Source organism: Rhodnius prolixus, unplaced genomic scaffold, assembly GCF_049639745.1.
Source record: "Rhodnius prolixus isolate KJV_2025 unplaced genomic scaffold, Rpr scaffold_5, whole genome shotgun sequence".
Taxonomy (NCBI): Eukaryota; Metazoa; Arthropoda; class Insecta; order Hemiptera; family Reduviidae; genus Rhodnius; species Rhodnius prolixus.
The window spans coordinates 32992950-33008549 of record NW_027411624.1 but is presented as its reverse complement, the minus strand read 5'-3'; the positions used below and the strand labels follow the sequence as shown (position 1 = coordinate 33008549).

The window sequence follows — 15600 nt, the reverse complement described above, 5'->3', positions numbered from 1 at the left end:
TATCATTTTTTAACTGGGCAATTTCAGTTCTTACACCTGCGGCACTTTGACAAACATATCTCAGCTCTGCAGATCACCTATTGATTAGACCTTGAATGATTCATCAGATTTGTACCAGAAGAAAGAAGACTATAAGAAGAAACCAGTTTAAGCATCATTAAAATAACTTATCCCTTCACCCTTTTTTTGGCAAATAATAGCATCTGGTTGAACCTTCAATCTCACAAAAAGTAATGAATATATTTTTTCCATTCAGAAATAACCAAAAACAAAAGAAGCAGAGGAATCACCTTGAGGTAAATTCTGCACAGGGTGTAAACTTCCTGTCTGAAAACAAATGAAGCAAATAAAAAATAGAACCTTATATGATTCACTAACTTCCGCCAAAACTTGTTTTTATTACGAGAGACAAATGAGATTTGGAAAAATATATGTATATATACATCAATAATTGCTCCAATTATAGGTTTCTCCTTAACTGGTCAGGTAATTTGCTAATAACTTTAATAGTTATATTATATATACATATATTATCAGATTCTCTTCTTACTGTGCTTATAATTTAAATTACTACGTAGTTTAAAAACCGACATTCAATAATGGCGTCAATTTTATCAAATAAAAACATGTTATAATGGTTGAAAAATTGACGTACCGAAAAGCAATTAAAGATTAGAGTTAAAGTGAACTTGAAGACCTAATTGCATTATTTCAAATTTTTAAAGCGTTAATTTCAGATGGTGTTGCTTTATTAATAAAACATACTCTGTAGGATAAAATAATTCATTGTCTAAACATTGGCAATCAGCTTTCTTTATCTTTCTGATATCAGCAAAAGATTTGTTTTTAACAACATTAATTTAATTCTATATTTATTGGTTCAAGTTAGGTAGTATAAACGAAGATCTGAGAACATTAAAATCAATTTAGGGAAATGCAGTGCAAATTTCTTAAAATACTGAATTTAATAGCAAAAGAACCTCTCATTAGAGGCAAGACCACTCATCTCAAAAGCTCTCTCCTGGGATGAAGGTTTCACCTGTGATGAAATAACTCACCAAGTTCTCCAGCGCTAGAACCTTTCTTCTGACGCACTTCTCTTCTCTAACGCGATTTTAAGATATTCAGGAGGCTCCCTAAATAATTGAAGAAACTTGGAGGTTTCTTGGTAGACTATATTTTCCTGTAATACCTTTCAACTTCCTAGGTCAGTGGTTCTTAACCTTTTAAAAATATCTATATATTTTTTTCGCGGAACACTAACATTAAAAAATTTGAAATTCGGTATGTAGCAAGAACTTAAAATTAAATTCAAATTGTTAAAAAAATGGAACGATTTTTTGTTTTCGTACTTTTCTTAAGTTTCTAATTTTCAATACATTTAAAATTGAAATTTCGCGGAACACCACTGTTCTGCGGAACACCGGTTAAGAACCACTGTCCTAGGCAATCCAAGGAAGTCCTTGGTGAAGCAAGAAGTAGACAGCTTGCTATAACTACTCCAGTAACTCACATCACCCTAAAGCTCTAGACATTTTGAAGACAGCTTTTTCAAATTAATAGAACAAGACTATTCCAGAGAAGTTCTATGAATTGGGTGAAGTCAGTAGTTAGGATAACACACCCAGATGTTCATTGCAACCCTCACTGCAACACTCTTTCCAGGTATTCCTAAATAAGGAACCCTAAACTAAGAAGTTAGAAGGAAGGGTATAACTTCTCAACCCTAGTAATACCCAGGCTCTCCAGCGAGAGCCGACCGATTACCAAGTAAGCTAAGAACTTTAGAATGTAATAAGTGGTCTCTTTGGTGGTTTGAACATCTAGAAGAAACTCAAGTTAATCCACATCCCTTGAATGACCTTGATAATGCCATTTGATTTCCAACGTCAAACTATCTATGCCTTAATCGAAATAGCTATTTTAGTTTTGTCCATATTTGATATTTATGTTGTGATCAGAAATTAACCTTATCTGTAGAAAACCCAAAATAACGAACGACGCATACTTAATAGAATTCTCTATACCTAGATTTCTGAACTCTTAGAGATACTAATTTATAGGAAAACCCTTTTCAAATCAATTTATATGTTAGTATGATTTTTATAAAAGCATATTTAGGACTGTTTGTAGTTATGAATATATTTGCATTATATTTTTAATAATACTATAATTATAGAAGTGCAGCGATCAAAAAGTGATAAATAAAGAAAATGTAAGTAATATACAACTTTCTTAAGGTCATATTATCTGCTTTACTGATGATCTTGAACTTTTACTATTAGCGATATATTAATCGTTTTATTGTGGTATAATAATAAACTCAAACTGATGGAGTTAGATACTGCAATAAATCTGTTAAAGTTAAATTGGAAGTTAAACAAAGACAATATGGTTCGGATTATTTTCAGTAAAGCCAAGATTTTTGCAGGTCTTATCGTGAGAAAGAGAAATTATACAAATTTAAAATTGGGTTTCACGGAACAGATGGAGTAAATACTCTTTTACACTTTTCGTAGAATATTAGCCAAAATTTGCGCAAGCGAGTTGTAGCGCCAATTAGGAGGAGGCATCTAAATGCATTTTATCTGAAATACATCATTTGAGGTCCATTGAAACCAAAAAATGTTTTTGTCAAATAGATCGCAAGTATGTGTGAATTAAAACAAAAAAATAACTACAAATTGTATGTGCTTTTAGCAAAGTTCAATACATTCTTTCTATAAAAAAAATAACCAATTAGTCTTAAACTTTTTATATTCCTTCAAGTCAATCAATAAAATAATATTTGTAGTGCGTTAGCTTTGTATTGTTTTATATTGCCAAGGCAGTTACCAATTTTATTTAGATCCGGTTACCTCCCACAAACATAACAAATAGTTCACGTACACACCTTCTTTAAGCCATATTATAATTTTAATAATAAATTTATTTTTGCTACCAATAAAACGAATCTAGAATCTCAAGACCTTAGAATATAATATCTGCAATTATTAATTAGATTATAAATCAAAATATTTATGATAAATTTGATCTTACAATCAATCAATAAATACAATCCTTTTGTATGTTTACATTATGTAGTTATCGTATGTTTTGGAATCACTCTGATAAGAAATAGTGCTTATCTATTTGATGGCTGTCATGTATAACAATATAGGCAGAAATACTTTTTAAGGGGGCATGTTATATTCTTAAGAACGAAATCACGACAAACACATTCTTTGATCTATAATGGATTTCAAGGTTGAATGAAGAACGTTGTCCTAATGAAACAAGATATACATATGAGCTTTCATAAGAAATGTCTCTCAAGAGACATCTTATCGATGGGTTTTATATAGATTGCAGTAGATTTATAGTTATAGACATGCCTTAGCATAATTAAGAACAATAACAAACACTCTGCCACCTAGCGTAAGTACATACACACATGGATCCATCTTACAATAGTCTCTCCCCATATCAAAGGAATTTTTTAAGAAGTCAAGCCTTTCCTCTTACAAACTTTTTTCCTTAGCAGTTACTTTTGTAAGTTTTTGGAGAATTTTTGAGATTTCTCCCTTAGTAGAGTAATTTACTTTTACCAAGTTTTAACGGTCTCAGTAGAATGTCGAGTACTTGCAAGGAACAGAGACTAAAGGATCGGATCTAGCCAGTAAAGGATAAGGTATTAAGGTCGATTGACAGTTTGCTTCTTTATGACAAGCGGAAGATACAAGGCTTGTTATTCCATCAAGACATTTTAGTATTCTTAATTATTTAAGTCAGTTTAATCAATCTGCACGGCCAAATATATAAGTCCAATAGATGCTATACTTCTACGGAAAAAATAAGATCTTATATCGAAACAATCAAGAAGGATGAGAAGAACTGTCAGTCAAATGTTGATAGGAATTTGGCGTTGAAAGCTTCGCAGAGGCTTACAAACAAATCTATAAAATTTCTAAAAGATAACGTTTTTTCTAATTTCAATTTTATGTAGAAATCTAGTTATATACCTATTTCAAGTTTAAGTACGTGGACATTACCTTACCAACCCATCAATGAATTCAAACTAAAGAAAGTAATAAATTTAGGCAGAAAGTTACAGTGAATAACATCTTAACCAAAGTATGAAAACCAAATATATCTTTATTTAACTAAAAGAGAGCTTAAATGAAAATAATTTGATTAAATCTAGACATTTAAACTCTAAGTTAATAAAGTCAATATAAAAATAAACCTTTAACCTTATATTTATTACTAATTAAGATTGGGTAGGCCACTATTATTCAAGTTTTCAATAGATTCCAAGGTTATGGTCTGTAATAAAGGTCAGACTTAAGTGATTTATTTTATTTAATTTTTTCATTTTTGTATAATTATGATCCCAAATTATTAATGAGGGTATGTTACATAAGGCAAGGCAGTTGTAACCTAGGTTGAGCTTTTAATATTACAATGTTATGAGAATTTCTTTGTCCAATTAACTTAATTTACAAAAATTTGAATAGTTTTTGCAGTTAGCACATGTTTAATATTTGTACTGTATTGTAAAGAAAGTCGTATTGGTCTGACCAAATATAATAAGGATTTTAATTTCTGCCTTATTCAATCACTAAAGAGTTTGCAATCTCAAAAGTAAAATGAGAGCTCAGACGTTACGAAAGGAAGGTAATTTCTATCTTAGGTGAGGTAACGTCAATAGATTCTCCTACTGATCTAAATATCAGTAGGTATATTTAATGCAAATCGGGGTAGCTGGATGTTAAGCCCCGCCTGAAAAAATAGGCGATTACATTACTTAACTTTTACATTTGGTGCATTCTAAAGAAAGTTATTTCTTAGATTAGAACATTGGAACAGGGCGCATATCTTAAACTAGAGAGTTTAACGACATCAATCAGGCAAGGTATGACCGTTTCCTTTTCCTTCTCTATGCGCAGGGGCTCCAGTAGAAATGTTTTCTGGACTAAAAGGGTTTATTTAAGACACTAATAGGCACTCGGCCTAGCCAGAATAACGACCGCGGATATACGGGCTAGGATGCTAGGTAAATTTGCCTCAACAAGCAGAAGCTAGTAGGAAGAATTTGTGAGTCGATGCTAGCCTTCAGTAACTACCTCCCAAGCCCAATAGTTCCAAAGACGATGGAGGAATATCCGCGGGACGGCCGTCAACTCTTTAATATCGAGTACGAGTGCATGTCTTTGCCTAGGGCTGGGACGTCCAACAACATCAAAGGGAAGGTGGTAGGTTTCGACTCCGTGATCTCCGCGTGGGAATCTACTAACCATTGAGCTATTTCCTTCTATCTTTAGTGCTCTTATTGTTGATCTTATCATTATTAAATTATATTTAAAAATAATTAAATAATTTAAAACCAAGGAATAAAACAAAATTAGAAGTTAAATCAAAAATTACTATTAAAATTAGTGCTTAAACTCTTTCTTTCCATTTTATAAAACTATTATTCCAACATTTAAATTACGATGAAGTTCATTATTATTCAAGAAATGTCCAAATATAAGAAACAAGTAATTATTTTATGAAATTAAAAACTCAACATAAAAGAATTAATAAAACTTAGAAATAACAGTAATATGGGTCGAACGAAGGCCATATTGAACGGAGGCCAAAATTTACAATCAGCATTTTATAATAATGACCGCTCCCACGAGAAGAATTTAAATTTTTATAATATTACAAATTTTATCTTTTGAATTGTTAATAAAAATTAGTTTAACTTTATTTATAAAACTTTACGACGGTATTTTTCAAATATTGTTTCTTTTTCTTAACTTTCAATGAATTTGCAAGCATTGATAAAAGAGATTGTTAGAACTTTTAAGAAAAATTAATTACCTAAATTATGGGTAATTTTAATTTTAAATAGGTGCCCAAATTAATTATTTTGGCAAAAATAATGCCTTACATAGTGCAATTAAACTAAGCCTTTAATACACTGGTGTATAGCGGGATAGTATACTGCGTCAAAGTCAAGTTATAAACGTAATGTTTATGCACGTAACGTTATGTTTGAGAATTTTGTTGCCTGACCAGAAGTGGGAATATCTAAAACTATATGGTGATGTAACAACAGGTAGGATGAGCTATTTGTTTTGTATTATGTTTTGTTTTTAGCTGAGTTCCAGGGTCTAACATACCTAAGTTTGGTTACAAGTGAAGTAAAGGCTTTCAGACACAATCTGGTATTACCAAGCAAATTAAACTCGTCTAAATGTAATTTACATAAGGTTCATGCTATCACATTACATTACATTTCTTTTACTCAATAATCAATGGGCAAATTGTGAAAAAAGAGCAGCATAACTGGCGTCTTATATTTAGGTTTTTTTGCGCTGTTGTCTTTGATTTGCTTCATGAAACGTTTGATATACTTGGAGGTGTCTGCAACTTGAACCAAAGAGGTCCTCCACAATAAGTCACTTTTGGATGCAATGCTTAGGCAACAGAATCTATCCTAACGAAACCTAATTAAATCTTTGCTTCACGCAGATAAATACCTTCAAACAGCAACAGAATCATTTCTTTCACATTCAGATCATGTACATGCAAATTTGTATTACTAATAAAACTCAATTTCAGCAAACTAGAGAATGAAAGAGTAATTGAGAACGCAGATGCTAAGAAAGAGCTTTATACTGTTGTAATATTTTACAGATTGAATAATACTCGTAAAAGCTAATTGAATTCCAACATTTAAAGATATGATGTACAGTTATAAGCGTAGTTAAATACAAAAGTGCCCACTCAAACATCTGTAAAATATTTTGAATACAATGATACTATTTGATACAGTTATATTTATGCTAAAGCAATCTTACTCTTTGAAGGAAGAAGTTATTTATTCTATACTTTCATTGCATTAACTACTACCCAAATTCAATTGACATTACTTATTTATTTAAAATAATTTTTTTTTATTTATAGAAAGATAAAGTTTATATTTGTATAACGACCTTGCACATAGACTAACGTACATGTGTCAATATAACTGCAAATGATCACGCAATTCTATTGTACTACTCGAGATCCTGTACATAAATCAAGACTGCATTATCTGCCTGCGTCTGTGCATCATAATGTGATATACCTGATTTCAGTTCATTCTCAACATTCCATTTTAGAAATATGACAGAACAATAAACAATAATTTAAACAGACATTAAAAGAAGTAATGTTGCCTAAACAAGGCCATAAACCAAACTATCATTATAGGCTTTTATAAGCAGTTTCCAAGAAAATATGAAGATGGGTCCTTAACTAATGAGCTGAAAAATCTTATGCGTCTCAAAGACCTCCAATTTTTAAATACAAATAATTACAACGGAAAAATTATAAATTTACTGAAATGTTTAGTTTCATTCAAATAAATATGTGCATTGTAAAGGAAATGTAGATACGCCTAAATGTTAAGAGAAATTAGAATGCTTTTTGGTAGTGACGGACAACCAATTCTGGCGCTAATGACGTCAGTAACCGATGCGCCCCCTCCAAAAAAAAAAAAAAAGCCACGGTAGCCGAGCGGTTAGAGGCGAGACCTGCGAAGCTAATATGTATTGTGGTACTGGGTTCGATTCCCGGTCTCAGGCCTTGGATTTTATTTAATAATTAATATGAGAAATTACAGTAAAGTATGTTTGCTAATCGCCTTCGTCAACGACACCGGTAGTTGGACGTTATGCTCCGTCTGAAAAAATAAGCGATCACTTTACTTTACTACAGATAAGTTTTGTTCCCCTAAATTTACATATTATATTGAGGTAACGCCAATGACACAGGATACTGGTAAAAAATAAAATATAATGAAACTGAAAATCAAGAGTCTTCAGCGAAATGGTTATGAAACGCTAAAAAATTTTGTTGCAGGAAGCCTTGATTATAAAAGTTATTTTTCAGACCGAAAGTCAAGTATGATTTAGAGTCAGATAAGAAATCAGAATTAATAGTGATGAATTATTTGTGAATAAAACTAATTGTGATTTCAATGAAATAGAAAATGCCAAATTAAAAGAGTTTTTCATAGAATCTCTATCTTTACTCACTAACTTAGATCTCAAGAAAAGGTTTAATCCGTGATCTGAGTAACCAGAAAATCTACAACTTACATTTCCTTAGGGAAGCTAAATGCGAAATTCACAAGCGATTTCCCAAAATAGATTTCTCTGTATCAGCATGAAAAAAATGAAAAATAAAATCTAAATGTGGCCATTATGATTCAGAAAAAGGTTTATTGCATAAGATTCGGAAAGTCGCCAGATCCAGCGACGGATAAAAGAACCCCTCTACTGTGTGGATTGACAAATTAATGGTCACTTAAAGTTGAATTAAAATGCCAAAGATTTACATAATGACCTTCTCATAGTATATATATATAAAAAAAGGAATTTTATTGTACCGAAACAAAAATTACAAGGTAAACTATTGTCATACTTTGAAGATAAGTAACAAGAAACAATAATAGTTGCCCTTGACAATGAGACAAATAACTAGTGCTGCTTTATACGAATAACACCGCAAGTTCAAGGAGATTAAAATTTTTGTTATTTATTAGTAATCAATTTTGTAATATAGTATTAAGTAATATTGCTCCACGCACTAAACAACCTTTGAATCTCTGGTAAAATACGAGAGTACCAAGGAACAATTCAGTCTCACAGATCCGTAAATGGGAGAGGGCGTAGGCCAGTTATAAAATAAAAGGAAAGAAACATATATATATTCCGACGCTGAATTTATAAAACCCGTTTCCGTAAAATAAAAGTAAAAAGAAAAAGAACTGTTGTTGCGCGTGCGTGTTTACAGCATTTAATAATGATAATAAAAAAGGGGCGTGGTTTTTTTTTTTTTTTTTTTTTTTTTTTTTCACTAAAAGAAAAGCAAACTGACCGCCACTGTCTATCACGTGAAATGTTCGTGCTTCTTCAGTCGCATTCTTTCCAAGGATATTTTCTGGCCAGTGGAGTTTTTATTTATATACGAAAACGCGCCGCTCACGTAACTGGACCAAATAAGAAAACAGACTACACCCTTCTTCAATATTTAACCTAAAATTCTTCCACAATAGCGAACAGATTGATGGCGCCTTATTAATGTATTCAAACAATGAACCATTTGACCTTAATTTCATTTAATTATTCTAATTTTTCTTAATAACAGTGTTTGGTACAGATTATAGACTATTTCCGTGGAACAATGTAAACAGAGGTCAAATGTCCAAATCAACGTCTAAAAGTTATACTGCTTTTAATAGCTAACTTCAAGTTCAACACAGAAAGAACAGATTTGCACATACTCACGAATTTTTCTTAATATAATATCTCAAGGATCTGACTACTAAATCCATTTTCCACAGATTGCGAGACTTAAAACATTTAATTCTTATTAAGATAACATAATTTGTAAAAACAGTACATTGCAAAGAGTGGAATTTTCACACTCTTTAAGTAATTGTTACTAAAGTATTATTTTCTTACATCACCGAAGGGATAAGCCTTAAAAAAAAACTTAAACTAGCAAAAAGAGCAAGTTCTTCTAAAATTTAGGGTTTTATCTATGTTATATATTAGTGAGACTTTTACTTATCGATTTATTTTCAACGATCTTGTACACTGCCACTCAGGTAAGCAATAGTTTAAAATTCTTTTCATGATAATTAGTTTTAACAAGGGATTCTGTCTCGTAAAGTATGCTAATACTTACCAACTTTAGAATGGAAATAGCTATAAACAACTGTTTCTTCTAAATCGTCTTCTTCAGTCCATCCTCTCTATAATTTATTGTTTAGTCTATCTCTTTTGCTTCTTACAATAGCAGTTTTATCGTTCCTACCTACAAACAACACAAGAAGTCTGTTTATTTACAGTATTAATGTCCATGAAATAACTTAACTTAATAATGTTAAATAAATTAACTAAGGATTCAAGATTGGCGAGGAATATTATTCCTTTTATTTGTTATTTATATTTTTTTATTTATATTTAGAATAGAATTATTTATATTTATATATATATATATATAATATTACTGATTTTTTACTGATTTTCTATGTTACTGATTCTCTAAATTGTTTGTATTTTTGAAATTGTAATATCCAGGCCCTGAAGAAGGCAATATATTTGTCGAAACGTTGGCAAAAAAGACGTGTTGTTTTTTATTTGACCGATTCCTCGCCAATTTTGAATCCTTAGTTTAATAATTTACGGTCACGAAGCCTATATATTCATATTTGGGACACTGAGGTATGTTAAATAAATATTAAGATGTACATACCTAATTACAATGAATGAAAATGTTAGGATAATAAATTAATGTTTTTATTCTACTATTTCCTTCAAATATTCTAAAACTAGTTTAAAATAACATTTTGCACCAATTCAGAAAAAAAATGAAAAATTGTTACTGCAAAACTTAGTAATAAATTTACAATAGGAGACCTTCAGTGATTTAAATTGATGCATTTTAGTATTGTAATTTAATTTTCCTTAAGTGTAATTTTATTTATGAAATGAAGTCATTAAATTATAACATTTAAAGGTAGCAATGATTTACTCGTACGTATTAAATTTCTGAAGTAAGCAATTCTTTAGACAATTCATTGATAATGTGGAGGAAGGAATGCACACATTCTGGAATTATTTATTAAAGACGCAAATATTAAATCTTTATCAAGGCTAAAAAGAGTTACTAAAACAATAAAAATATGTTCTTAATAGAGTTTTTTTTTAAATTTCTGCATAATAAATACTTAATAGAAACAGCCAACAAGAAAAATATATTTCTTTCATAATACTGACAGATTTATGAAACTTCAAATCAATAACTATCAGTCAAAATAGGCAGTAAGTCAATCTAAATTATATGTTACACATTTTATGAGGGAGCTATGAATTTTAACTGCCACAGAATTGTATTATTTAGAAGTACTACCGGCGAAATAGTAGCAGAAATTCGTTATTTGTGCCCCGAGCAGAAGTACAATGAAACACTGTGGCAATAAGTCTCCTTTTGTGGGAGAATTAATTGCCCCTTTTTTGTAGGGAGATTTTTATAACACAGACTGAATATTCTAGGTTATATATGTATACAGTTGCACCGTTTGATTTTCGAATACTTCGACCAGAGAAGACAGCTTCATATGCAGAATACAGACCTTAAAAATGAAAATATTTTCGGTATGAGAGCATGTTTCTCTTTTCGAGAAATCATACGTTGGATCGAAATCCATCGTCCTTCGCATGGAGAAGGCATCCAGCAACCATCCCTTTAGATGATCACGCTACTTCTTATTCCAAGCTTCTTTAAAACCGTTTCACCTTAGTCATTTCAAGTGATGTTATCCTCCTCCTACCTTGCTACCTGCGCATGACCAATAAACAACTTACTTCAAATTCGATTTTCTCCCAATGAAACAAAATGCCCAAAGCAACTTTATGTGGTACCCACTAAAACTTGATCTCAGAACAAATCCCGAAAACTTCTATATAGAACCTGTGTTTTCCAGTATCCTTCTCCTCTTACTGGGCTGCACATAATTTTTTTCCCATTTCCAGACATTTAAAAAGTGTTTATTCTCGTTAAAATTCTAGACATTTAAGAAGCTCGCAACGTAACATGAAGAAAATGAGTAAGAAATTTTGATTGTCTCGTCAGCGCAAGAGTTCCATAATATCATTGCCTTTATTTCGTTATTCGAATTATATTTTCGGAAATAACAGCGCGTAATTTGAAATCGAAGCCTTGTAGATACCATTTGAAAAGGTTTGTCAATCTTTAAGAAATAATCCTAGGATCTTAAATTAAACAAACCTTTTTAAAACCTTCTAGAAGGTAACGTCTGCATTTGCCAAGAGCTACTCAACCTATTATCTTCCCATAAGAGCTAGCTAACTGTCAAACTGTCCAATACAACATTTCTAAAGCGATATTGAAAATCAAGGCGAACAACGAATTCCCATCCATCTTGCTACACGGAAATCTATTCGGGGCTAGTAAACAGTGCCACTAATAGAAGCATTAAACATTTCAACTTCTTTATGTTATTTGATATTTTTAAAAATTATAAACTGAATTTTTGCAAAATTAGAATGAGTTAAGCAAAAACTTAATAGTAAACAAAGTTATGCAATAAGATGTGACCAGATTATTCAAATCAGATAATGGTAATAAATTAATATGAGGATTAATAAATAATGTTTTTTGTAAATCGCGCTATATTATCAAATGCTAATAATAGGGAAACTTGCAATATATAGTGGTTAAATTAATATCCTTAATGGGCGATTTTTAATTCTTGAATTAAAAAAAACAAAAAAAACACCTGTAATTTGTTTGTACTAATCTCGCAAGATCTTAAAATCTGTTTCTTTTGATTTGCGCTCGATCAATTATGTTTCTTTTTTCTGTTTCTATTTGCTTAATTTAAAAACCATTAATTTTCTATAATTTTTTTCCATTGTAGCACATATGTATGATTCTGCTCTATTTTGGATATTCATCCTTTATCAGAGATTTATCCGGTTTTATGTAGAGAATTTGACTTTCAATGTTTCATTTGGCTGAATCACAGAATACAGGCGTCAGCAAGAGATAGTTTTATGGCAGAAACATAGAAGCAGAAATTCTTTTCACAAAACAATATACGAGTAAACCACTTTACTGAATGGACTTTTAAACATTTTGAAAATTTCTCGAAATCGGTTTCAAATTTGTAAAATATGAAAAGTAATCATTAGGCCAAAGTAATCGCCTATTTTTTATTTGTTTATTAATTTTTTTACAAAGTTTAGCATCCATCTAGCAATTAAGTGCCGTGGACGGAAAGCACTCAGTTAACTACTAACAAGTAGATATACCGGGATTCGAACTAGGGATCTCCTACTTATAAATACAAGTTTCATAATTGCTACCCAAAACCCGCCCCAAAATACATTATTCTAATGAATTTGAAACTTTGTGTACTAATTGCAAAGCACAAATTTGATTTAAAAATATATATTTTGAGAAATTTTATTAAGGGGATTCTGGGATAGGAGTTAAGGCTTCCTCTAAAAGTATCATTAAAGTACATGGACTTATCATTCAGATAAGAACAAGAATAAAATGAGTTGCTAAATTCTCCTGCTTGAAGAATATTCTGTTTCAGCTTCTTTTTTTCCCTACGATTTTCTTGAAAAATCAATCAAATTTTCTTTCTTTTCTCTCTGATCTATTGCTCGTTTTCTGTTCACTAGAATTACAATTCAATTACTGCTATTCTGAAGATCGATAAGAGAAGCCGCTGCAGTGTTTTTTAGTGGAATACTTTATCATCAATTACAAATAAACATAAAACTATATAATTTTAATTAAGTTGAAAACAATAGTTCATAATTACCAGTAAAGTGGCCAATAGCAACGCTAAAGGTGATAATAATATTGCCGACAAAGTGCTGACATCAGTTGCTAATAATATGTTTTAATACCTTATACAGTGAAGCGTATGATGGATATATTAAATAGTAAGTATAAAAAACAAATAACTATTGTCGATAGAATACAGCCTATAAATAATACAATTATAACTGTTTTCACACAAGAAATCGTGACTCATGGTTATGATATAATAAAAAATGAAATTATTAATAACCCGAAGATTTTACGAATGACTGATTATGACCTAAATAAAGCGTAAAATCAACCAAATCGGTCGGTAAGCAAATATTGTAAGTAAAAAACAATATGTGACACCAATAAAAATTATTAATAATTAATTCTTTATCTAATAAAGATAATTTGACCATTTTCATTAATTATTATAAGCCTATTATATAAGTATACGTAAAAGGCGCGTCAAAGAGTCGTTGGTGCTAAAGCTTATTTCCAGCCACTATCAATTCATGGCCAGCGTTCCTCGTTACAAACAATACTGCCTAACACCAGACGGTGAGCGGTAAGAGCCTTCTAGAAAGCGGAAAACTAAAGGCAGGTTGATGGACTTGAACTCAGGACCTCACTGCGTGAGAGTCCAGTGTACTAACTATTTGACTAATCTCTTCCTTTTCAATTTTAATTAACAAGTATTCAAAAAGCATTCAACTTTACTGTGTTTTTAATAAATAACATATTTTTGAGTAACTATTTTAAATTTACCAACGTGTATATGAATGGAGTTAAGCTGTCCATCACATTGCAAGGCTACGATCAAACTCGGGAATAGTTTGAATTTCAGCACTAAATTTATCGCCTGAAGAACCTCTATAAATCATTTAAATAATTTTTAAATAAGAAGGTTTGAAATCAAAGTTAATCACATTTTTCCAGAATTTCAAAACATTCGAAAACATTTTTTAAAAGTTTTAGTCCAACCATCTACAGCTTCTTCGGTAATGCCTCCAAGAGCCTGTCCATTTACTATCAACCTTATGATTCGTAAATTAAAATTGTTAGATTGACAGATAGAAGATTGATTAAAAGACGAATCTAGGCTGCTCAGGGAACAAGTGCTACATTGTATAAAACGTTAGGTTATAAATAAAACCGATGAAGAGACATTAGCTATGTTAGAAAAATTCAAAATAATGTTACAAATTTTTGATCCTGTGCAAGAGAATGGTAATTGGCGAAAGAACTAAACTTGAAATCTAAGGGTTACTCTTTAATGTATTTCAATCCCAATAAAAAGACTTTGTTGGATAGGACATTCGCAAAAGATGTCTGCAGACTGTTAATCAAAAAAGGTCTAACATTATAAACACATGGGCAGAAGCAAGGTCGGCAGGCCAAAGTCATGATGGCTGGACCTGGTTGGTTAGATAGCGATGAGTGGGAGTGGTTTCTATTGGAGAGCAAGACTCGAGGAGGGCTGTAGCGCCGAGGAAGGATGGATGTATTCTGCAAAGCTGCACTTATATAATCTATTTTCTTCAAACTTTAAACAAATTCTACTCCTATTCACAATGCTTTTAATGAGTCTAAATAATAAATATTAGATAAAACCAGAAGAGAAAGTAAACGTTCACAAACAAAATTTTTTAATTTATAATTCATTTCTGCTTTCTAAACAAGTAAATGTTGCAAAAAACTATCAATGTCACAAATAGGCGTAACTGAAAGTTGCATTAAGAAGGAAGAATTAGTTTGTCTCTCAAGCAAATTAACTAATACGAATGATTCATTCCTTTATAACACTGACATATTAACAATCGTCTACGGGCCACAATACGAATAATGATATAATCAAAGTACTGTTTTATTTCCTAGAACTATAGTTTGCAATTTTGTCATTGCAATAAATTACTTACGGTTTTGATTAGTATAGTTCAAGGATTTTAAATCCCTAAGCAAACAATTCAGTCATACATAAGTTGCAAAAGTTTATCATCACTTTTAAAAATAGGTCTAGTACTACTGAACTAAAGAATGATTTAAAGAAACTACTTCCATCATTAGAAAATAAGCCAACAAGAGATGATTAAGAAGGTACAAACTAAGCCTTGACGAAATAGCATTATTACTTTAATTTTTCCAAATCATGAAGCTTCCTTTTCTAAGATTAATTAGCAAAATTTAAGTACATTTTAAAAATTTCGTATATTGTCTTAAAAATCTTCAACT

At 30.9% G+C, this 15600-nt stretch overlaps 1 protein-coding gene across 41 annotated transcripts in view; it reads right to left on the bottom strand.

Annotated features, from left to right (window-relative positions):
• The window catches only part of LOC141458524 (uncharacterized), a 158182-nt gene that overhangs the window by 90065 nt on the left and 52517 nt on the right, over nucleotides 1-15600 (bottom strand). For 40 of the 41 annotated variants that reach the window (XM_074136622.1, XM_074136624.1, XM_074136602.1 and 37 more), the window contains one exon: nucleotides 9709-9837. The gene's annotated coding sequence lies outside the window, so the exon portion shown is untranslated. Of the gene's footprint in view, nucleotides 1-9708; nucleotides 9838-11158; nucleotides 11365-15600 lie in introns of all 41 variants that reach the window. The other variant, XM_074136608.1, reaches the window with a different exon arrangement.